General features: G+C 45.1%; 1 long non-coding RNA gene across 5 annotated transcripts in view; it reads left to right on the forward strand.

The window, feature by feature from the left end:
* The window catches only part of LOC307188624, a 301,789-nt gene extending 281,334 nt beyond the window's left edge, over nucleotides 1–20,455 (forward strand). For 4 of the 5 annotated variants that reach the window (XR_013829020.1, XR_013829021.1, XR_013829022.1 and 1 more), the window contains one exon: nucleotides 16,642–17,028. This is a non-coding gene — a long non-coding RNA (uncharacterized lncRNA). Of the gene's footprint in view, nucleotides 1–16,641; nucleotides 17,029–20,365 lie in introns of those variants that run through there. The other variant, XR_013829019.1, reaches the window with a different exon arrangement.
* The last annotated feature ends 3,204 nt before the right edge of the window (nucleotides 20,456–23,659 follow it).

Consider the following 23,659-nt stretch of genomic DNA (forward strand, 5'->3'; position numbering starts at 1 on the left):
TGCCTCTGTGCCTGTGTGTGTTGTTCTATACATTCTACCACGAATGTCACTTTGTGTATCCACCACTGTAGTCAAGACACCAAACTGAACATTGCCTCTTTTAAAGCTCTACTCACCTTAGATTCTGTCTGAGGACGTGCTCTAAAGACCTTTAATTTGTCCTCACTGTTAATAACCCAAAGCAGAGCAGATGCCCCTTGCCTCCAAGCATACTCCTCCTCGCCATCAAAGGGCAGAAGTCATAGAGGAGCATGAATTCCCACCCACACCGGAGGGACGGAAGGTTGGGATTGCAGGCACCATTCATCTAGATTCTAGAATCACCCACACTTCTGAAAGAGTAGGAAATTATCTTACCAAAAGGAGGAGCATGAATTCGGGAAGGGGGATACGCCCCCACGTCTCCACTCCCGCTTCCTCCTCCCACCAAGTTCGGAGGCGAGCTCTCTAACTCCCAGGCCCGGGGGGTGACTCGTCAGCGCTTTCAGAGATCCGGTATTTATTGGGTTGCCACTAGCAAACGGTCTCAGGGAGAGGACTGGCAATGATTCATCTGTTCTAATCCCTGTGTTTTCATCAGCCTTGCTTCTGTGAAAGGGGACAGCCCCGGTCGCTCTTCCACATCATCATTGCTTTGGTTTCTCTCAAAATGTTTGCTCAGAAAAAGCCCAGAGTTTGGCCCAGGTTCATTCTGGGCTTCCAGGGGAATTTCCCATCCTCAGACTCCATGGGTGAATTTGCTAGAACATCCGCTCCTTACCTGGCAGGGCAGAAGGTAAATCTGGCTCTATCACAGATGGGTTTTTTTGGATCAAAGACAAACTTACTAGGATCCCATCTTCTAGGACAAGAGATGTGGGAAGAAATAGCCATTTTTACTCTCTGTCTCTCAACTGTGCTCCCACTGCTTCCACATCACTGGTCCTATCACAGCTGACCACGTGCTGGTCTCAGCTCTACCCTCCACCTGGATCTTATAATCCAGCCATGACTTGGTCATCTAACACTTACCTTGTGTCCATCTGGCCTTTACAACCCTAACTGTGACCCTTGAGTGCCAACTTCATCATCTGATCCCCACCTCTGCAAAACCTCAAACTCCAACACTCACAATCCCAGGATCCCAGTTAAATATTGCACTGTGACTGGTGCTTGGTAGAACCTCCAAAAACAAGTACTAACCCTAAGGATGATAATATCTTGATTAGTTGAGGAACTTTGTGAGACTAATAGAAGCTCAGAGATGTGAAATGACTTGTCCAAGGTCACATAGTGTAATAGCGATGAAAACTTGTAAGAACAAATTCACATGTTTCTCCTTTAACCATGGTTTCCTTGTAGTCTCCTACCTCCTTCAAGTTCATTATCTCAGATTACAGGTACTTGTCTTCCTTAGTAAGACCATAGCCTTGAAAACTAGAGGAAAAAAAAAGGGTGATCAGCGGGCTGGAGACCCAAGGAACAGTTGGTGTTGTAGCTTGGGTCTGAAGGCAGACTGTTGGCAGAACTCCCTCTTCCTTGAAGGGGGGGTGAGTCTTTTCCTTAAGACCTTCAAATGATTGGATGAGGCCCACCCACATTATGGAGGGCAATCTGCTTTACTCAGAGTCTGTTGATTTAAATGTTAACCTCATCTAAAAAATACCTCCACAGCAACATCCAGACATGCTCGATCAAATGTCTGGGTACCATGGCCTAGCCAAATTGACACATGAAATCGGCCATCACATCAACTAAGGCTTTGATGGAAAGGAGACTGGGTGGGAAGCAGAGGGGATTGAAACATCCTGTGTGGGCATTTGACCAAGAAAAGAGAAGTCGTTTAGATAAATGAAGGAAACATCTAGAACAGAAGGTGGTTCTTATTTCCACTCTGTGGTAGTGGAGCCGCCAGGCAGAACTGCTTCATAGGCTATCATACAAATGTAAGGGCAGCTGTCTAAGAGTAAACATGGCAGGGAAGCATCTGTGAGGCCAAGAGCCTTAGTCCTTTCAAGCTGCCTTTGGTTCCCATGTGCTGTGCACAGCTGAGTGCTGGGGTGGGGTACTGGTTAGAAGATCTTTCATAGCAAGACCAAGGTAGTTCTGTGGAGAAGGCTGCAGACATAACAAACCAGTTGGTCTGAGGTCAAAGGGACTCACAGCCAGACCTCAGAAAGGTGTAGAAGTGGCAGGGCTGAGTTAGCCAGGGAGCACCCAGACTTTGCCCAAGCAGAGAGAGAAACACAGCAGACCTCAAATTTCACCTGTTGCAGACATCAGTTGCAAGCACTAGCAGGTCAGTCTGCAATTAGGTAGATCAAGGTTGTTACTTCTGACACCAGCCTCCAACTGGCTTTGTGCCTCAGGGCTCCAGCATTTCCCTTCCATCCTAAGGTTCCATAAGCTGGAGGGGCAGGTGAAAACCATCGCTTTCGAGATTGGACCTTATTCTCCTAGAGAAACGGAGAAGTTTCTAAAGAGTTTATTTAAATTATTGGCGTAAGTTAAGTATAAATTATATAAAATTTAAAGTCCACACTTCATCTGCTAACTGGCATGAAGATTAGGCCTCTAGATTCATTAGAGAAAGTAATACATTTCAAAGTTGATGTGGGATTGCATTTGTGACCTTATTATATTAGTAAGTGGTAAGGAGTGAAAACTAGGTCTTCATCTTTCAAAGTTTTCTGCTGACTTCTAGAAAGTGTTAACATGATGCACCAGAACTCTCCACGGTCCTCCATTACCGCTGACTGACCCCTACCAGCCTTGATCCCGCCCTCTGGCCATGGCCTTCTGACATTCACTCCAAGGTCAGCGTAGGCTAACTGAAGGACGGACGCTTCTAACACTCTTCTTTGTACAATGCATTGCTATGCTTTCATTACTTTTATTTTGAGAAATAAAAAAAATGTAGAAAGGTAAAAAGAATAATATCATGCACGTTACCACTATCCAGATTAACAAATGCTAAGGCTTTGTCATATTTGTTTCTAGTTTTTTAGACACGTGTTTTAGTGAAACACTACAGATGAAATTACAGTCCCCTTTGACCATTATCCCCAGACCCGTTTTCTTCCTACCTTCCCCAGAAGCAACCAGGTTCATGAGTTTGATATGTGTTCTAGTCCACTGGAAAATACCTTTATATATACAAATGCACACATCCGTGAAAAATACAAAATATTTTGTGTGTGTTTTAAAATCTAATCAGGTGGTACCCACCTGTATCTATAATCCAATAACTGCATTTTTCATTCAATCTTCATGAGACTACATGCTAATGATTCTAGTTATTCATCTGCTACATTTTATTTACTCTCCTGTTGATAGGCATTTAGTTTTTTTCCCTGATTTTTAGATTTATAGCCAGATTTCAGTGGACAGCTCTGCATGGTAGTCCCCCTTTATCTGTGGTCTTGCTCTCCATGGTTTCACTTTCTGTGCTTTCAGTTACCTGTGCTCAATGACAGTCCAAAAACTATTAAATGGAAAAATTCCAGAAATAAACAATTTGTACTTTTTCAATTGCTTGCTGTTCTGATGGAGTCTCGTGCCGTTCTGCTCTGTCCCACCCAGGATGTGAATCAGGCATTTGTCCAGTGCTTCTTACCCATTAGTCACTTAGTAGCTGTCTCAGTTATCAGATTGACTGTTGTGGTATCTCAGTGCTTGTGTTCAAGTCACCCTTATGACCCCAAAGTGCAAGAGTAATGATGCTGGACAAGACGTAGTGTATAGAGAGTTCGGTATGACCCACGGTTTCAGGCATGCACTGGGGGTCTTGGAATGTATACCCCGAAAATAAGGGGGGAACCGCTGTCCGTGTTTTTCATGGACACACATGTTTATCTCTCTATGGCATGCTTCTAGAAGTGGACTGCTGTATTTCTTGTACTTGTATGCAGTAGTTCACACTAGGGGATCAATAACCTATGTGTGTGTCTGTCTTTCCACCTAGAAGCTGAATTCCTTGAGGTTGGGGGCTGTGCTTTATTCATTTCTGTATTGCCAGCTCCTGACACATGATGTTGAGATAAATGAATAGATACACGAATGAATGAAATGCTCCCCCTGCTTTCCCAAACGAGCTTCTTCCCTCACCCTAGCATAAGAGTAAAGGGAAGTTCCTGCCACGACTTAACAATATGTTTACTCAAACTAGCTCATTTAATTACCACGACTTTCTGAGATATACTGTTTTACAGGTGATGAAACAGAGGCTTAGAAACGTGAAGTGAATTCCTGCCATCACAGTCAGTTAGGAGTGAAGGCAAGATTTGAACCCAGGTCTGTCCAGATCCACAGCCTGGGGCCTCTCCATTCTCTTCCGCTACCTCTCCAACACTGGGACTTGCTACTATGGAACTGGTCTGATCTTTTGCCTTCATAAACATGACATCAACTCGACAGTTCTCTCCACTTCAATGAAATCTTTTTTCCTTCAGAGTCTGGGGAAATCACCTTTGTGAATTATCCCGCAGCTTTGACTAATTAACCTACATCCTTCTCTCTTGGGCCTTGAGAGATCTACTTAGGATTTTAAAATGTGAGCAGGGGCTTCCCTGGTGGCGCAGTGGTTGAGAGTCCACCTGCCGATGCAGGGGACGCGGGTTCGTGCCCTGGTCCAGGAAGATCCCACATGCCGCGGAGCGGCTGGGCCCGTGAGCCATGGCTGCTGAGCCTGCGCGTCCGGAGCCTGTGCTCCGCAACGGGAGAGGCCACAGCAGTGAGAAGCCCGCGTACCGCAAAAAAAAAAAAAAAAAAAAAATGTGAGCAGGATTCTTTGGTATCAGTGAGGCTGACCCTGTAATTCTCATAATAATGGGAAAGCTAGACCAAGGAGCCGAGGAAACGTGCTCAAAGTGACATAGTGGATTGGAAGCCGAGCTAAGTTCAGTACCAGGTCTCCTGTGCCTGCAGCCCTTTCATCTGGCTTTTGGCTCTTCTCTGACAGGGAGGAGAGCTGGGTGGGGTATGGCTTTGCTGTCTAACTGATTTCAGGGGCAATGCAGAAGGGCAGGGGGCAAGGACTGGGGGCAGGAACGAATATCCCAGAAGCCAAGGAATGCACGTTCAGTGAAGTCCAGCTTGGTACATACCAGATGGAGATGCTGAATCCGCTGGACTCAGGTCAGAGGAGAAAGCCGTCCTGGCTTCTCGGGACTGTATTGGCCAGGGTTGGCTAACTGCCGCAGCAGACAACCCCATACGCTCTGTGGCAGAGCACTATACCAGTTGATTTCTTGCTCACATCACGGCCCGGTGCTCTTGGGTTTGATCTCTGCTCTCCGGGGTTGTCTGGGGGAGTCAGCCTCCTTGCATCTGCAGACTCTTCCCTCTTCAGCCCGCAGCCTGCAAAGTCAGTGTCCAAGGCGAGTAGGGAGCTGTGAGCCAGAGCCAGTCAGGGGCATAGCCTGGGCTAGAGTGGACATTCCTCGCTCTGTGGCCGGGGGCTGGCATTCCTACCACACTGTCTTGCCTCTCAACATCTCTGATCCTGTTTGCTCCTCTCAGGAGTGGGAATCATGCAGCCTGTTCTGCCCGTGCTCAGCACTGAGACTTCACTCCCTGGAATGTGTTTTATAAATGGGCGTGTGCCCTGCAGATACAAGCATGGCGGTGGTTTATTTTCTAAGTGTCAAAGAACTAAGCAGTCTGCCCACCCCGACCTGGAATCCTTTTCTTTAAGGCCCTAAAAGTAGATGACAAATCTGAGGAACATTCCTCAAGGATGGAAAGACAGCTGCAGTGTGACCGCCTAGGACACGGTCACTGCCGCTGTGATGTAAGGCACAGGGAGCATCTCTCCCCAGGTGGTGTGGTGAACACGTGCTGTGTGTACATGTTGACGCTGGGAAACAGTTCCCACCTCTCCCAACCCCTCCCACCTGCAGCTATCAAGCTTATAGCCGCAGGGTCAGTGGCTGACATTGAACCCGGGCTGCAGCACCACTGGAGCCTGGCAGGGTAGTTGGCTGGCCAGAGCATGGAATTTGGAACCTAGAACGTCTGGTTCGAGTCTTGGTTCTAGGGCTTAGTGGGCTCACTTTCCTCATCTATACAATAGGGAGAATGCCTTACACGGTCGTTTTGAGAACAAAAGGGCTCATTATGAAAACTGCTGAGCAGATTGAAAAGAGACAGCAGTCAGGAAAGCTGCGGTTATTTTCATGCCATGTCCAATGTGCTAGAGAGATGAATTCTGGGCACTCGTATAAGTGTTGAGTCAGAACGTTACCTTGCGGCTTCCCAGGTGGCCCCATTTCAATAAGCGGACTTTTGCCTCAGTGTCCCCTCCCTGCCTCTCCCAGTCACTTCCCTGAATCTTTGCGGGCTTCACGCAGGCCAGGTCCAGTCAGGCCAGATCCCCGGCCACCACTGCCACCTGAAGGCCCGTGGGCTGGATTCCCAGGCTGGGCTCCACCATCTTGGCCACTGGGCAGTGCAGTCTAAAATCTAAAGTTTCTCCATGGCCCGTTCATGGTTTGGCTCGGACTGACCTCACGGACCTGGTCTTACATAGCCCTCCTGTTTCTCACTATAGCCACGATGAGCTTCCACCTCAGCTTATCAGGCCTAAAGCACAGCCTGAGACAAGAGCTTGGCAGGTAGTCCTAGGATGCAGGAGTGAGGGCGTGGGCAGGGTGAGGCAGGGAGCGGGGCAGGACCAGTGTGTGCTTTGGTATTCAGGTCTTGCCGTGGGCAGCCATGGCTCCATCCCACTGGAGCTCCTGCGAGAAGGCCTGCGGGACGTGCCTCAGAGTTGTCCCGTGGAAGGAGAGGAGCCTGGGCGTTCATCCAGGCCTCCCATCCCTCACTAGTTGAGGGATCCCAGGGATGTCCCACCTCCCACTTTGGAAACGTTCCTGAGTTAGATCTGAGTGGGCTTCCCAGGCTCTGAAGGAAAGCCCTGAGGCAGAGGATGGAGAGACTTAGAGGCACGTGCTTGAAGGACAACCTGTCCACTGCAGCCACACTGATGGCAGAGACGATGTCGGATACAGGAAGCGTCTGCTGGACCCATGCTCGGCAAGCTGCAAGCTGCTTCTCACTCGGGGCCTTTCGCTCTTCCTGCCCACACTAGTGGTCTAGGTTCAAAGGTCGCCTTCTCCAAAGGGGCTTGCCTGGCATCCTATCTGTAGACACCTACCTGTGATTACTCCATCCCAATATTTTTCTTTCCATGACTTCTCTGGCAGCCTGGACAGTGTAGCTTAAAACCTATCAGCCGGTACATGGGTCTGGGTGTTGGGATAGGTTCAAACAGGACCTGCACCAGGCTTGGGTTGGGGTCATTACAGAAAACTAGGGGCCAGATGCCAATGCTGGTGCAGGGAGCAGGTGCCAAAGGAATGCTAAAACTTTGGTTGATTATCAGATATTGGGGTAGAAAAGGTCAGTCAGGCACAGCAGGCAAGGTAAGCACCCAGCAGAAACTAACCAGGCAGTAGGAAGTGGGGACTTAGGAGGAGACCAGAAGGAAGATCCAGTGTTATTTCTGCAGACAATGTCAGGCTAGCAGGAGTCTCTTGGGAGTGGACAAGATGCACTTCCTGGTCCTGCTTTGTCATTTAAACAGCACCTTCCTGCCTCTGGGTTTCTCTCCCTCAGTGTGGCCACACCAATGATGTCACTAAAGGTTGGGAGAAGTGACAACTTGTGTACACACCTCAATGAAGATGCATTTCTATCCTGTAGGTCATTTTGAAGCCCTGAAGGTGATGGAATTTTAAGACCAGGAAAGAATCTCTTTTTGAGTCTTGGTCCAAAGGGGAAGCATCCTGAAGTGACCCCTAGAATTCTGGAGGCTCTGGAATGCAGACCAGCAGGAGACTGCCTTCCACTGACCATAGTTTTCCGAGCCGCATGTGAGAGCAGCCACTTCAGCAGGACCAGCTTGCCTGAATACAGTGTGCGTCACAGACTGTGGTCAGAAGCTGGGGAGGCAGGTGTTCCTTTCACAATGACCTCGAGCACCCTGTCTCAATTCTCCACACTGGGGGAAAAGCATCAAGTCAGGAAGAGCCTGCAGAATGATGTGTCTGCCTTGTAGGCAGAGAAAACATTAGGTTGTGTGCCCTTATGTATATGAATCTTCTTCCCTTCTGACTCAGTTACAGCAAACAACCTCTTGGCTTTTGTTGTTTGTACAGTCAGGTTCCGCAGTTCCTGAGAGTGAAACTTGAATGGGAGAGGAAAGACTTATTCCTTACCCTTATCACCCGTGTCTGTACTGTGTGGGCAGCCTCCACTGCCGGGCTTTGCAGTGTATTAAGTGTCCGGTTGGCCCTTGAACAACACGAGTTTGAACTGTACAGGTCCATGAATACATGGATATTTTGCAGTAAATATGTACTATTGGATCTGTGGTTGGCTGGAGCTGCAGATGTGGAACCGTGGATATGGAGGGCAGCCTGACTGTATCCACAGCTGTCTTCATGGTTCCCAGTTCATGAGGTTCTAAGTTAAAGTGTTCCATTTAATCCTAATTGCATTAAGTACAGCACCTCCTCAAGAGTGTAGTTTTGAAGTTATCTAACCTTTCTGTGCCTCAGTTTCCTCCTTTGAATAATGGACATAATGGCATTTTTTACCTCCTAGGATTTTTGTGAAAATTACATGAGTTTCTACATGGGAAGCACTTATAACAGTACTTGGCATATATCTGGAGCTGTTTTAAGTGTTTGAAGTTATTATTTTTTAGTATCATCACTCATTTAAAGATGATGACTCGGAGGGAGAGAAATCAGATATTGTTTTCAAACTACGGGAACCCACACTGGGAACCTGTGTGCACTTTCTTATTTTAAAGATCTATCTTACCTTTTTGCAGAAAGATTTGTGACGGTTTATGGATTAAACAGAAGCAAAATCAAATCACTGGGATGAAAAAGACAACAGAAACCCTTAGAAGGATCTAGAAGGAATAGTTTATGCCCCAGACCTGAGCTGTGATGACTGGAATAGTGGCCAATGAATTGGCCCTTAATTTCCTTGCAGTTAAGGCGGTGAGGGGTCGAGCTGGATGACATATGTTTCTCCTCCTCATAACGGCATCAGATACACATTCATTTGCAGAAATAAACTCAGCGGGGGCAGGGAGGGCGGACCAGACACAATAGGAATTTATTATGTGGTTCCTTTAAGTATAAGTGACTCTGAGTGGAATTTCCTGTGGCTGTGTACCCAGTTTTACTAATGAAAAGCTGTCAGATGTGTGAATCTTACGTGAATCCTCTGGCAGATCCAGGGACTTTGCCTTTTAGAGCTGAAACACTAAATTAAAAAATCATAGTGTGGACGAAAAACACATCATGAGTGTTAGCTGCCTCTCACAGTTAGCAGAGGTATCCTTAAATTTTAGATTTCCTTCTCTCCCTCTGCCCCAGACTCTTCCACTGAGCAGCTACCTGAACCCAAGGCACATGAACTCACCTGTCTGCTCTTCCTAAATTAACTGCAAGCATTCACGTCAGCTCCGTCTATACATCAGCCAGGCAGACATTCACCGGTCAGTCAGTGTGTGCAGTCAGTAGGGAGAGGATACCATTTGCTGAGCCCTAAGTCTGTGCGAGACACTTTCTGGGACACTTTCTGGCATACACATTATTATTATTATTATTATTTGCCTCTGAGTCCTTGTGGGATTTTTTTAAAATTCAAACAGAAAGTCACAAAAATTATAATCATCCTCATCAGTTCACTCAGTCCCATGTAATTAATCTTTTTTTCATCTTGATCTTCTGTTAGCACTTTTATGAATTCATCAGTTTTCCATTAGAGTTCTGAAAATGCTTACTCATTCAGTTCAGCAGTATAGTCAGTTACCAGAAACCTGTACTTGTCAGAGTCTTTTCCATGAATTCCTTGAAGATGAAACCCTCTTATAAGAACATATTTGCAAAAGCATCAGAGTACACCCAGAACTGTCTGTAAATGACAAAAGACTTAAAAATGACCACGGTTAAAGATTTGATGAAAGTTCATAATAATGCAACTGACAAGGAAATTTAGTTATTTCTGAGATATACATTTTAAAGTAATAACTAGAATTATGACTTATAACATTATTCAAGAACATACAAGATTTTTAGAAATTTCATGTAATGTCTGAAACATTTATATAAAATATTTCCATACAAATAAGCCAATGAAAGTTTAGTATTAGTTGTTTTGTTTGTTTGTTTATACTGCAGGTTCTTAATAGTCATCAATTTTACACACATCAGTGTATACATGTCAATCCCAATCGCCCAACTCAGCACAACACCATCCCCACCCCACTGTGGTTTTTCCCCCTTGGTGTCCATATGTCTGTTCTCTACATCTGTGTCTCAACTTCTACCCTGCAAACCAGCTCAGCTGTACCATTTTTCTAGGTTCCACATACATGCGTTAATATACAATATTTGTTTTTCTCTTTTTGACTGACTTCACTCTGTATGACATATGACTGTATGACAGTCTCTAGATCCATCCACGTCTCAACAAATGACTCAATTTCATTCCTTTTTATGGCTGAGTAATATTCCATTGTATATATGTACCACAACTTCTTTATCCATTTGTCTGTCGATGGGCATTTAGGTTGCTTCCATGAACTGGCTATTGTAAATAGTGCTGCAATGAACATTGGGGTGCATGTGTCTTTTTGAATTATGGTTTTCTCTGGGTATATGCCCAGTAGTGGGAATGCTGGATCATACGGTAAATCTATTTTTAGTTTTTTAAGGAACCTCCATACTGTTCTCCATAGTGGCTGTATCAATTTACATTCCCACCAACAGTGCAAGAGGGTTCCCTTTTCTCCACACCCTCTCCAGCATTTGTTGTTTGTAGATTTTCTGATGATGCCCATTCTAACTGGTGTGAGGTGATACCTCATTGTAGTTTTGATTTGTATTTCTCTAATAATTAGTGACGTTGAGCAGCTCTTCATGTGCTTCTTGGCAATCTGTATGTCTTCTTTGGAGAAATGTCTATTTAGGTCTTCTGCCCATTTTTGGATTGGGTTGTTTGTTTCTTTAATATTGAGCTGCATGAACTGTTTATATATTTTGGAGATTAATCCTTTGTCCGTTGATTCATTTGCAAATATTTTCTCCCATTCTGAGGGTTGTCTTTTCATCTTGTTTATGGTTTTCTTTGCTGTGCAAAAGGTTTTAAGTTTCATTAGGTCCCATTTGTTTATTTTTGTTTTTATTTCCATTACTCTAGGAGGTGGTCAAAAAAGATCTTGCTGTGATTTATGTCAAAGAGTGTTCTTCCTATGTTTTCCTCTAAGAGTTTTGTAGTGTCTGGTCTTACATTTAGGTCTCGAATTCATTTTGAGTTTAATTTTGTGTATGGTATTAGGGAGTGTTCTAATTTCATTCTTTTACATGTAGCTGTCCAGTTTTCCCAGCACCACTTACTGAAGAGACTGTCTTTTCTCCATTGTATATCTTTGCCTCCTTTGTCATAGAGTAGTTGACCATAGGTGCGTGGGTTTATCTCTGGGCTTTCTATCTTGTTCCATTGATCTATGTTTCTGTTTTGTGGCAGTACCATATTGCCTTGATTACTATAGCTTTGTAGTATAGTCTGAAATCAGGGAGTCTGATTCCTCCAGCTCCATTTTTTCCCCTCAAGATTGCTTTGGCTATTCAGGGTCTTTTGTGTCTCCATACAAATTTTAAGATGATGTGTTCTAGTTCCATAAAAAATGCCATTGTTAATTTGATAGGGATTGCATTGAATCTGTAGATTGCTTTGGGTGGTATAGTCATTTTCACAATATTGATTCTTCCAATCCAAGAACATGGTATATCTCTCCATCTGTTGGTATCATCTTTAATTTCTTTCATCAGTGTCTTATAGTTTTCTGCATATGGGTCTTTTGTTTCCCTAGGTAGGTTTATTCCTAGGTATTTTATTCTTTTTGTTGCAATGGTAAATGGGAGTGTTTCCATAATTTCTCTTTCAGATTTTTCATCATTAGTGTATAGGAATACAAGAGATTTCTGTGCATTAATTTTGTATCCTGCAACTTTGCCAAATTCATTGATTAGCTCTAGTAGTTTTCTGGTGGCATTTTTAGGATTCTCTATGTATAATGTCATGTCATCTGCAAACAGTGACAGTTTTACTTCTTCTTTTCCAATTTGTATTCCGTTTATTTCTATTTCTTCTCTGATTGCTGTGGCTATGACTTCCAAAACTGTGTTGAATAATAGTGGTGAGAGTGGACATCCTTGTCTCGTTCCTGATCTTAGAGGAAATGCTTTTAGTTTTTCACCATTGAGACTGATGTTTGCTGTGGGTTTGTCATATATGGCCTTTATTATGTTGAGGTAGGTTCCCTCTATGCCCACTTTCTGGAGAGTTTTTATCATAAATTGGTGTTCAATTTTGTCAAAAGCTTTTTCTGCATCTATTGAGATTATCATATGGCTTTTATTCTTCAATTTGTCAATTATTGAGATGATCATATGGTTTTTATTCTTCAGTTTGTTAATATGGTATATCACATTGATTGATTTGCATATATTGAAGAATCCTTGCATCCCTGGTATAAATCCCACTTGATTGTGGTGTATGATCCTTTTAATGTGTTGTTGGATTCTTTTTGCTAGTGTTTTGTTGAGGATTTTTGCATCTATATTCATCAGTGATATTGGTCTGTAATTTTCTCTTTTTGTAGCATCTTTGTCTGAGTTTGGTATCAGGGTGATGGTGGCCTCATAGAATGAGTTTGGGAGTGTTCCTCCCTCTGCAGTTTTTTGGAAGAGTTTGAGAAGGATGGGTGTTAGCTCTTCTCTAAATGTTTGATAGAATTCACCTGTGAAGCCATCTGGTCCTGGACTTTTGTTTCTTGGAAGATTTTTTTCTTTTTTTGTTGTACGCGGGCCTCTTACTGTTGTGGCCTCTCCCGTTGTGGAGCACAGACTCTGGACGTGCAGGCTCAGCGGCCATGGCTCACGGGCCCAGCCGCTCCGCGGCATGTGGCATCTTCCTGGACCAGGGCACAAACCCACGTCCCCTGCATTGGCAGGCGAACTCTCAACCACTGCGCCACCAGGGAAGCCCTCTTGGAAGATTTTTAATCACAGTTTCAATTTCATTACCTATGATTGGTCTGTTCATATTTTCTCTTTCTTCCTGGTTCAGTCTTGGAAGGTTATGCCTTTCTAAGAATTTGTCCATTTCTTCCAGGTTGTCCATTTTACTGGCATAGAGTTGCTTGTAGTAGTCTCTTAGGATGCTTTGTATTTCTGTGGTGTCTGTTGTAACTTCTCCTTTTTCATTTCTAATTTTATTGATTTGAGTCCTCTCCCTCTTTTTCTTGATGAGTCTGGCTGATGGTTTATCAATTTTGTTTATCTTCTCAAAGAACCAGCTTTTAGTTTTATTGATCTTTGCTATTGTTTTCTTTGTTTCTCTTTCATTTATTTCTGTTCTGATCTTTATGATTTCTTTCCTTCTGCTAACTTTGGGTTTTGTTTGTTCTTCTTTCTCTAGTTGCTTTAGGTGTAATGTTAGATTGTTTACTAGAGATTTTTCTTGTTTCTTGAGGTAGGCTTGTATAGCTGTAACCTTCCCTCTTAGAACTGCTTTTGCTGCATCCCATAGGTTTTGGATCATCGTGTTTTCATTGTCATTTGTCTCTAGTTATTTTTTGATTTCCTCTTTGATTTCTTCAGTGATCTCTTGGTTATTTAGTAATGTATTGTCTAGCCTCCATGTGTTTGTGTTTTTTACGTTTTTTTCCCCTGTGATTCATTTCTAATCTCATAGCATTGTGGTCAGGAAAGATGCTTGATATGATTTCAATTTTCTTAAATTTACTGAGGCTCGATTTGTGACCCAAGATGTGATCTATCCTGGAGAATGTTCCATGTGCACTTGAGAAGAAAGTGTAATCTGCTGTTTTTGGATGGAATGTCCTATAAATATCAATTAAATCTATCTGGTCTTTTGTGTCATTTAAAGCTTCTGTTTCCTTATTAATTTTCTGTTTGGATGATCTGTCCATTGGTGTAAGTGAGGTGTTAAAGTCCCCCACTATTGTTGTGTTACTGTCGATTTCCTCTTTTATAGCTGTTAGCAGTTGCCTTATGTATTGAACTGCTCCTATGTCGGGTGCATATATATTTATAATTGTTCTGTCTTCTTCTTGGACTGATCCCGTGATCATTATGTAGTGTCCTTCCTTGTCTCTTGTAACATTCTTCATTTTAAAGTCTATTTTATCTGATGTGAGTATTGCTACTCCAGCTTTCTTTTGATTTCCATTTGCATGGAATATCTTTTTCCATCCTCTCACTTTCAGTCTGTATGTGTCCCTAGGTCTGAAGTGGGTCTCTTGTAGACAGCATATATATGGGTCTTATTTTTGTATCCATTCAGCAAGCCTGTGTCTTTTGGTTGGAGCATTTAATCCATTCATGTTTAAGGTAATTATCAATATGTATGTTCCTATGACCATCTTCTTAATTGTTTTGGGTTTGTTTTTGTAGGTACTTTTCTTCTCTTGTGTTTCCCACTTAGAGAAGTTCCTTTAGCATTTGTTGTAGAGCTGGTTTAGTGGTGCGGAATTCTCTTAGCTTTTGCTTGTCTGTAAAGCTTTTGATTTCTCCATCGAATCTGAATGAAATCCTTGCCAAGTAGAGTAATCTTGGTTGTAGGTTCTTCCCTTTCATCACTTTCAGTATATCGTGCCACTCCCTTCTGGCTTGTAGAGTTTCTGCTGAGAAATCAGCTGTTAACCTTATGGGAGTTCCCTTGTATGTTATTTGTCGTTTTTCCCTTGCTGCTTTCAATAATTTTTCTTTGTCTTTAATTTTTGCCCATTTGATTACTATGTGTCTCAGCGTGTTTCTCCTTGGGTTTATCCTGTATGGGACTCGCTGCATTTCCTGGACTTGGGTAGCTATTTCCTTTCCCATGTTAGGGAAGTTTTCGACTATAATCTCCAGATATTTTCTCTGGTCCTTTCTCTCTCTCTTCTCCTTCTGGGACCCCTATAATGCGAATGTTGTTGCGTTTAATGTTGTCCCAGAAATCTCTTAGGCTGTCTTCATTTCTTTTCATTCTTTTTTCTTTAGTCTGTTCCGCAGCAGTGAATTCCACCATTCTGTCTTCCAGGTTACTTATCCGTTCTTCTGCCTCAGTTATTCTGCTATTGATTCCTTCTAGTGTAGTTTTCATTTCAGTTATTGCATTGTTCATCTCTGTTTGTTTGTTCTTTAATTCTTCTAGGTCTTTGTTAAACATTTCTTGTATCTTCTCGATCTTTGCCTCCATTCTTTTTCCGAGGTCCTGGATCATCTTCACTATTATTATTCTGAATTCTTTTTCTGGAAGGTTGCCTATCTCCACTTCATTTAGTTGTTTTACTGGGTTTTTTTTTTTTGTTCCTTCATCTGATACATAGTCCTCTGCCTTTTCATTTTGCCTCTCTGTCTGTGAATGTGGTTTTTGTTCCACAGGCTGCGGGATTGTAGTTCTTCTTGCTTCTGCTATTGCATACACATTATTGCAAAGACATCGTTGCATTTGTTGTAATCCTTCGAGGTAGCTATTATTATTTCTTACTTATAGATGAAAGCATCTGTGGCTCAGAGAAGTTATGTAATTTAACCAAGGTCACACGGCTAATTCTGCAGCAGAATCAGAGCTTGAAGCCATCATTCATTGGTTGAGCATATCTCTATCTTCCTTGCCAGAGTCTGCCAAGGAATGATTCCTGCCCTCTCCACACCTGCAGTCTGGTTGGAGAGGCACTCTTCTAGCTCCTTGCCCAGTGGTCTTGTTATGATTGATCTCAAGACTTAGTATTAAAAAGGTGTATTATATGCTGTACACGAAGCCATTTAAATTCCATTTGAATGCTTGTGGTATTTAGCTTAAGTGGGTAAGAAAGGATGAAGTGGTGACTGAGATAAGGAGCTGAATGATAATATTATATATGTTTTACACTTAAGATCTCCTTTATGGAGACTGTGTCTTTGAGCAAACCTCCTATAATTTCCTAAGAGAAGTTTAGAAAGTACAGTTTGGCCTTGAGCAGTCTCCTGGAGCAAATCCTGGCCCAGGGAGGCAAGGCAGTAAGAGTCTCTGGCAACAAGTCATGGCTGAGGCTGCATATTTCTTTTTCTGTAAGGAGCTTGCTTCAGAGAAACTAATTAAACCCAGAAATCTTAGGAGGTTCATGGTGTTGCCAGGTTGCAAATATGGCTCCTCCCCAGGGTGTTCCCCGGAGGAAGGGCTCTGTCTGAGCAGAGAGACAGGCAGCTCTCTGGTTTTTCGTCAACCCTCCTGTCTTCCCAGACGGCCACTTTCTTCTTAAGAACAATATCTGGGTTTTGTAGTGTCTTAACTCTTTCTTTCTTTTTTAAAATTTTATTTAGTTTTTATACGGCAGGTTCTTATTAGTAATCTATTTTATATGTATTAGTGTATATATGTCAATCCCACTCTCCCAATTCATCCCCCGCCCCCCGCTGCTTTTCCCCCCTTGGCGTCCATTCGTTTGTTCTCTACATCTGTGTCTCTATTTCTGCCTTGCAAACCCGTTCATCTGTACCATTGTTCTAGATTCCACATATATGCATTAGTATACGATATTTGTTTTTCTCTCTGACTTACTTCACTGTCTTACCTCTTTCTTGACAGCCCTTCCTCGTGTTGTATTAGAGACTCAGGATGGAGCCTGAAAGCCTGGAGTAGAACTACATTCTGGACGCCTTGTATGAAACAACTGACTGAACCAGAGGTACAGAGTAAGTCTGTTTTGAGGGTAGAAGGGCACTTATACCACTCTGTTTAATGTCTAACCACTACCAAGACCTGGGGTCCCTCCAGCATCAGGGGCTCGCTGCTTCTACGACTGCCTGTTCTCTGGATGGCTTTGGTCACTGCAATTTCTCTTCTTATCTGAGTGCCATTTGTCGCCGTGGAGATTTAACCATTGGACCCTCGTTCTTCTCTCTCTCACCTAATAGAATGTCTGCCCTTTCCTTTCCATGACAGACCTTCAGAGATTTTGAGACAGAGGTTATGTACCTGCTTACTATTCCATTTTTCTCTCTCTAAAGAGCTGGGGATTGTCGTCTTCCCACTATCCTGATTGTCTAACATGCACTGTTCAAAGAATGACAAATATATTAATGAAACGTCTATTAATTGAGCACACCCTTCTTTTCGAATGGGCCTGGTTGTGACCTCACTGTCCTTCCCAGTAACGTCCAGGCAGCTATTATAAATTGACTTCTTAATAAATAAACATTAATTGTGCAGCTACTGTGTTCAAGCTCCATGTCCTGTGGATGTGAACACAGCAGAACAGTCCATGCCCTCATGGAATTTGTAGCCCACTCTGAAGCTAACCCTGTGTGGCACTGAGTTGGAAGCTCTTTGCTACCCTGAACTGGGCTTTTGGGTGGAGATAGATGCCTTTTCATACCTGACTCTGATGCTCACCTGAAAGGTGCCCGGGTGGAATGTGGTCTTCTGCCTCTACTGAGCTGGGTCTGCTATGTCCCTCTCTCCCAGATTTCATTTGCACACCTGGGGCCTGGTCTACTCTCTCTAATGCTAATTGCTTAGAAGACCTTGATTGTGGAGAAATATATACACGGAAAAGCTAAATGCCTCTGGGGATAATCCAGGCCTCATTTTGCACTGGAAAATAGAGGCACTTTTTGGAGAAGCTTTTGAACCCACAGCTATGTGAATCCAGTTTAGTGATGTTCCTACCATACCTGGAAAATTCCCTTTCTCTCTTTCTTTTTCTCTGTTATTTTAGTAACCTTTCAAAGCTAACGCCTGCAAATAAAAGGCTTGAGCGGTCAGCTGCTTTTGCTCACTTCCCATCAATTCTTGAGAAATGAGGGCTCTCTGTGTCGTGGGGTGGTAGGACCTCTGTCCAAAACTGGAGGATGCTCTCCAAGAGACCACATGTGTGGAGAGTCCCTGCAGAAGTAATTTTCACTGGGCACGTATTATCCCCTGTCTTTGAAATGACTGATACTTATGGTGTTTTTTTTCCTCTAAATGTCCTATTGGATTTCTCCCTCCTTGGCTGTGAGACAATCTCCGCCCATAGCCTCTCCCTCCCTAGGAGAAGCTGCTGTCTGGGGCTCTTGATAGAGCAATTCTTTCCTGTTTCTTTAAATCCCACCATTAGCTTCTGACCTGTTAAGGCAATGAGGTGGGTGAACGGGAACTGAGTGTAAATCCAAATTGACTGCATGGCCACTTTGGAGAAGTTACTTCTTTTCTAAGTTTGTTTGTTTCCATTTACAATGATGATCTGGGGACAAAGTCAATACTCAGTGAATTGAATAGAAAAATAAGGTGAGGCTAATAGACCTCTCCTCTCAGGTCTGATCATGTATTCCGTAAACATGTAATGACTGAGAAAAACAGAACAGGCTCCATTCTAGGTGCTGGGGATACAGCAGAGGGGAGACGCATTTAAAGTCCCTGTTGTCACGGAGCTTGATTTCTGGAAAACATACACGCAATTAAGTAAGCCAGTAGTATGTCTGTCCGGTGAAATTATGTGCTATGGAGAAAAATAAAGAAGAGTACTGGGGATGGGAAGGCATGTGTGCATGTGTTTTTGCACACGTGAGTATGCGAGTGTGTGTTTACGTAGGAGGTGAGGGAAAGGCTCATTGAGAAGGTGACATTGGGAGGACACCTGAAGAACATGAACAAGTGAGCCATGCATGGTGGGGGAGGTTGGCGTGGCGGAGTGCTACAGGCCAAGGGTCTGCAGTGGGAGAGTGCTTGCTGGGTTTGAAGAACGGCAGGAGGCCAGTGTGTTAGCGCATCATGAGAGAGGGGTTGAGGTCAGGGAAGCAGCAGGGCACAGATCACTCGGGGCTTCAAAGGCCACTGTGACACCTTGGCTTTGCTCTAAGCCGGAAGGTGAGCTTTGGAGGCCTTTAAGCAGTGGAATGAGATGACACAACTCAGCATTTCAGGTGGATGGCTCTGGGGGACAGAGGGTCCTTGGCTTCATTTTCAATGCTGTCCAAGCTGCTCAGGATAATCTGGAGGGATCGGCATCTAAACCAGGCTTTAGAGGTGAAGGGAAAGGAAAACAACAGCGACCCATGGCAATAGGAACTAGCCCCCAATTCTAGACGTGCCTCACTTTGTCTGCAGAGAGAAGCGATTGGGAAGGAGGACAGAGGTCTTGTTGCTGCGGGGCCAGGGACAAGCCAAAGGAACAGACATAGGACAGGAGAAAATGTGTGAGCTTGGCCTTCACAAGCAGCAATCGGGGTTAGCAGGCGAAAGTGAGTTGGTGATGGGACTTCAATACAGTGGAGCAAGGGGGGTCCTCGCCAGGGGTCCTTGCAGAATCTGAGTGGGGACTGGATACGTCGGCCAGAAACCCTCCTTCCCTGTCCCCACTCTGTCCTCCCCTCCCCACACAGCGTACATTTGTAAAAGGTGATAAGCAAGAGGGTTTGTGGTTGTTGACAGGAGGCTTTGTGTAGCAGAGGGGGAGGAAAGAGCAGAAGAGGTGCTTGCCATGCCCTGCTGCCCGGGGCTGGGTGTCAGCCCCTCCTCGAAAGAGGGATTAGAGTGACAGTAGAGAAGGTGTTTTCCTGAAAGTGTCTGTGAGCCTGGGAGCCCCTCGTTCCGTCAACACATCCGCAAGGATGTGCTCTCCTAAAGCCGGGGTAGGCTGCCACCTGCTGGTTGACCTCAGTGTTTCACCCGGACGCTCGGCTTTGGACAAAGGTCTTTCAACGTCAAATACAGATCTGCGCTAGCATTTTCTCAAGGCCAGGCGCTTCCCATATTCTCTTTTAAATCATCACAGATTCTCATCAGCATAGGTCCTCTTCATTCTCATTTTTAGGGATGCTCAGAAAAATTAAGTGACTAGACCCAGATCATTCAGTAATTGGAAAACTTGGAATTCGAGCTTGGCTCTGACTACAAACACAATTACTTAAAGAAGTTGGTATGATCACATCAGCTTTGCAGACTGTGAGTGTTGTGAGGGAACCAGCAAATGGCAGGTGTTCCGTGTGTGCTGAACAGAAAAGTGGGTGCAGGAATAGATCTGCGGATGGATGGGTGATCCTCAAGGCGGTGCAGCCCGGGGGTCAGCGGACCTAGGTTTTAGTCCCAGCTCTGGCATTTCAGGGCCGGTGAACTTGGGGAAGTCATCTCATTACTCTGATACACAACTTCTTTGCCTGTAACTGCAAATGTACTGGGCTAACGTGGGAGCTACTTATTTTGCCTGTGTGTGTGTGTGTTTTCTTTCTGAAGCATCTTGAAATGTATTTTCCAGTCTTGGTGGGATTGGAGCGATTCTCAAGAGGACAGCTTTCCCTGCTTCCCTTCCAAGCTCTAAATTCTTTTGCAGGGCTCTCTGGGGAGGGCGGAGGACGAGGGAGTGAGCCCTGTGCTGGCACTGATACACCACACCAGCCCAGATCCTGGCAAGACGCATGTGTGAGGAGGGCAGCACCCCGCGGGCCAGAGGACACAGGTGCACAGGCAGCTGCCTCTCTAGTGCAGGCGTGAGCTTTCGAAAGGGCAACGCTGGTGTCTCCTGGCCTAAATATCTCCAGCTCTCAGCTGCGCTCAGAGGATGCAAAGCCTTCAAGGCCAGGCCCTGCACCACCGTCACCCTTGGTGTCCAGCCACAGCTTCCCCTGGCATCGCCACAGTAACCTCCAGGGCCTCCCCGATTCTCCTGCTCACCCTACTCAAATTCTGAAGAGCCTAGCGCTCCTCGGCACCCTGTAGCCCCCCCTGTTCCGGAAGCTAATGGAGGCTTGACTTCAGCTCCCCACGTCCCTCATTAGTCTGGCTTAATTGAGACGACAGGGAAAATCTCCCGTAGGAATTGAGAGCAGCTCAAAAATGGGGTGTAGACATGGAGAAGCTCTCCGAGACCTCAAGCCCTATGGGTTTTACCTTCTAAACGTCTCTCAGAGCTATGTGCTCCATCTCCAGGACCACAGATGTAAACTCAGTCACCTTTCAACTGGACTCCTGCAGTGACCTCCTTACGGCTCTTTCTCATCTGTACCTCCCGGCCCAAAGACAAATTGCAACAAAAAGGTGGTTTTCTTTTTTAATTGAAGTATAGTTGAGTTACAATATTTTGTTAGTTTCAGGTGTACAGCACAGCGATTCATTCCTGTATTCATTCATTTACATATATATTCTTTTTCAGTTTCTTTTACCTTACAGGTTATTACAAAATATTGAGCAGAGTTCCCTGTGCTATACAGTAGGTCCTTGTTGGTTGCCTATTTTATATATAGTAGAATGTATATGATAATCCCAACCTCCTAATTTATCCCTCCCTCCACCCCCGTTTCCCCTTTTGTAACCATCAGTTTGTTTTCTATGTCTGTGAGTCTCTTTGTGTTTTGAAAATAAGTTCATTTGTATCTTTATTTATTTATTTTAGATTCCACATGTAAGCGATATCATATGATATTTGTCTTTCTCTGTCTGGTTTACTTCACTTAGTATGATAACCTCTAGGTCCATCCATGTTGCTGCAAATGGCATTATTTCATTCTCAAAAAGATTAAAAAAAAAACAAAACAAAACCAGACATGAGCATAATACTTCTCTGCTCAAAATTCCTTAGTTGCTTCCCATTGCATTTAGGAAAAAGATTAAAATCCTCATTCTGGATCAGAAGAACCTGCAGAACAGGGTTCCTGTTGCCACTGCAGCCTCTCTTTCTCCTGAGCCTCTGACTTTCTTTCTGAGCAGGCTAGCAGCCTCGGGGCCTCTAAAAACGTTCTGCCCTCTGCCTCCCCTGCCTCGATCACTGGTGAACTCCTATTTACCACTTAGACTCCCAATTCGTGTGCTCTTCCTCAGGGAAGCTATCCTGGTCAGGTCCTCAGTAGATGTTCTCCTAGCGTCTCGTGTTCGCTTCCAGAGCATACCTTCAGTCTGCAGTTATACGTCCGCTTGTCTGCTGTGAATGTGTAACTCACATTGCCATCCTCTCCCCGGTGTGGAGGCTGCATGAGGGCAGGCTTGTTCACTTAGTGCTGGGCACATGGGGGTTACTCATGACTGACTTTCAAATGCAAAGGGAAATGAGAATGTTGGGAGAAGAGAGCCGCTCAGCACAGCCCACAGGGAGCCCCCTGGACACTCCGGAGTTGGCGAGGTGCGGTGAGAAGGAGAAAGGCTTGGGAGGGGCAGGCCGAGAAAGGGAGCAGGTGGGGTGGATGGTAGTCGCAAAGGACGGGGCTATGTGGGTAGATGCTGTGATGGTGGGTGTGGGGAAGCAGCCTCAGAGGCTCTTTGGTCTGCATTCCTTGCTGAAGTTTAGAAGTCCCTCCGCAGGTATCCAGCGGACCAAGCTCAAGTTGTGTGCCCGAGCCCGGCTACCATGGGGAAGAGGAAAGAGTATTTTCCCTTGTGGCTTCCATCGTGGGAGGAAGGGCCCTCACCCAATGGGAAATTCTCCAAAAGCAGAAAGGAGTTGGGATGCAGGGAAGCCAATAAATGACCAACGTGTACTACAGGGAGAGAGGCATGAGCAGAACTGATGGGATAAGGTCAGCAGGCAACTGTAACAGTGGTGCCTAGTGCCTGGGTATCCCCGAGAATGGGCACGCCTGTCAGGGTCCCTGAGAAAAGTTTAACTAGAGGGCCTATTTCCAAAGGGGTGGGCAGGCTGGAGGAGAACCACAAAGGCCAGCACGGTTCCCCAGGTCTAGTAGCAGCTGATGTGCAGAGACCACCCCTGGCCTGAAGGGGCAAGTTGGGGGGGAGCAGTTGTGTGGAGACAGTCAGTTGACAGGCACTGTAACTCCTCTGAGGGAAACTCTCCCACCATGATGGCCCTCCCGCCATGATGCTGTAGAGATGGCGCTGGAAAAGGGGTTCCCCGACTCACCCCCCGCTCCATCTCCATCAGTCTCTTCCCTTCCATGTCCCTGTGCTGCCTGCTGGAAGCCTGGGGGCATGGGAGTCCATTGGTCTAATTCATAAAGGGTGGTCTTAAGGATACAGAGCACGGAGAGGGGAGCAGAGCAGATAGGGGAGGGGCAAAAGGGGGACCAAACACCCTGGAAACGCACTTTCAGTGGAGAGCTACAGAGTGCATCATGGAGGTGGCAGTGGGCTTGGACCTTGAGGGTGGGGTAGAATTTCACGAGACCTTTCAAGATGGAGGAGGGTGCTTGAACAAAGCCACAGAGCCAGCCACTGAAAGATGTGTTTGAGGAATACCGAGCCCACACTTCTGACCAGAACTTGTGGAGTGTAGACAGTCTGAAACCCACTGTGGTGGTTTTGAATGCCATGGCCTCGGGCCTTCTGCCTACCCTGTCTCCATGTGGAGGCGTCTGCGATCTTCTGAAGGCCGTGATTAAGGACTGCTGTTGGATGCAGCGTCTTCACCAAGAGACTTCGATTCTTGTGTGGCTTCTGGGGAATACCTTACCCGCTTAGTGACATCTGTCTCTCTCGGGAGCGGTTAAGTTGGGGCTTGGGGGCTCCCACGTCAGCAGCCAGTAGGGGGTTAAGCCCCTCACTTAAGGCTTGGTTGTTGCAGGGAGCCAGTTTGTTTGAGTTTACACAGCAAGGCCAGTGTTGCTATGGCTGGATTGTAGGCAACGAGTCTTATGACCTGGAGCAGCGGATTGTGTATATAACACGTCTGCATTTATTA

This window comes from Stenella coeruleoalba (genome assembly GCF_951394435.1).
Source record: "Stenella coeruleoalba genome assembly, chromosome: 7".
In the NCBI taxonomy this organism is placed as follows: Eukaryota; Metazoa; Chordata; class Mammalia; order Artiodactyla; family Delphinidae; genus Stenella; species Stenella coeruleoalba.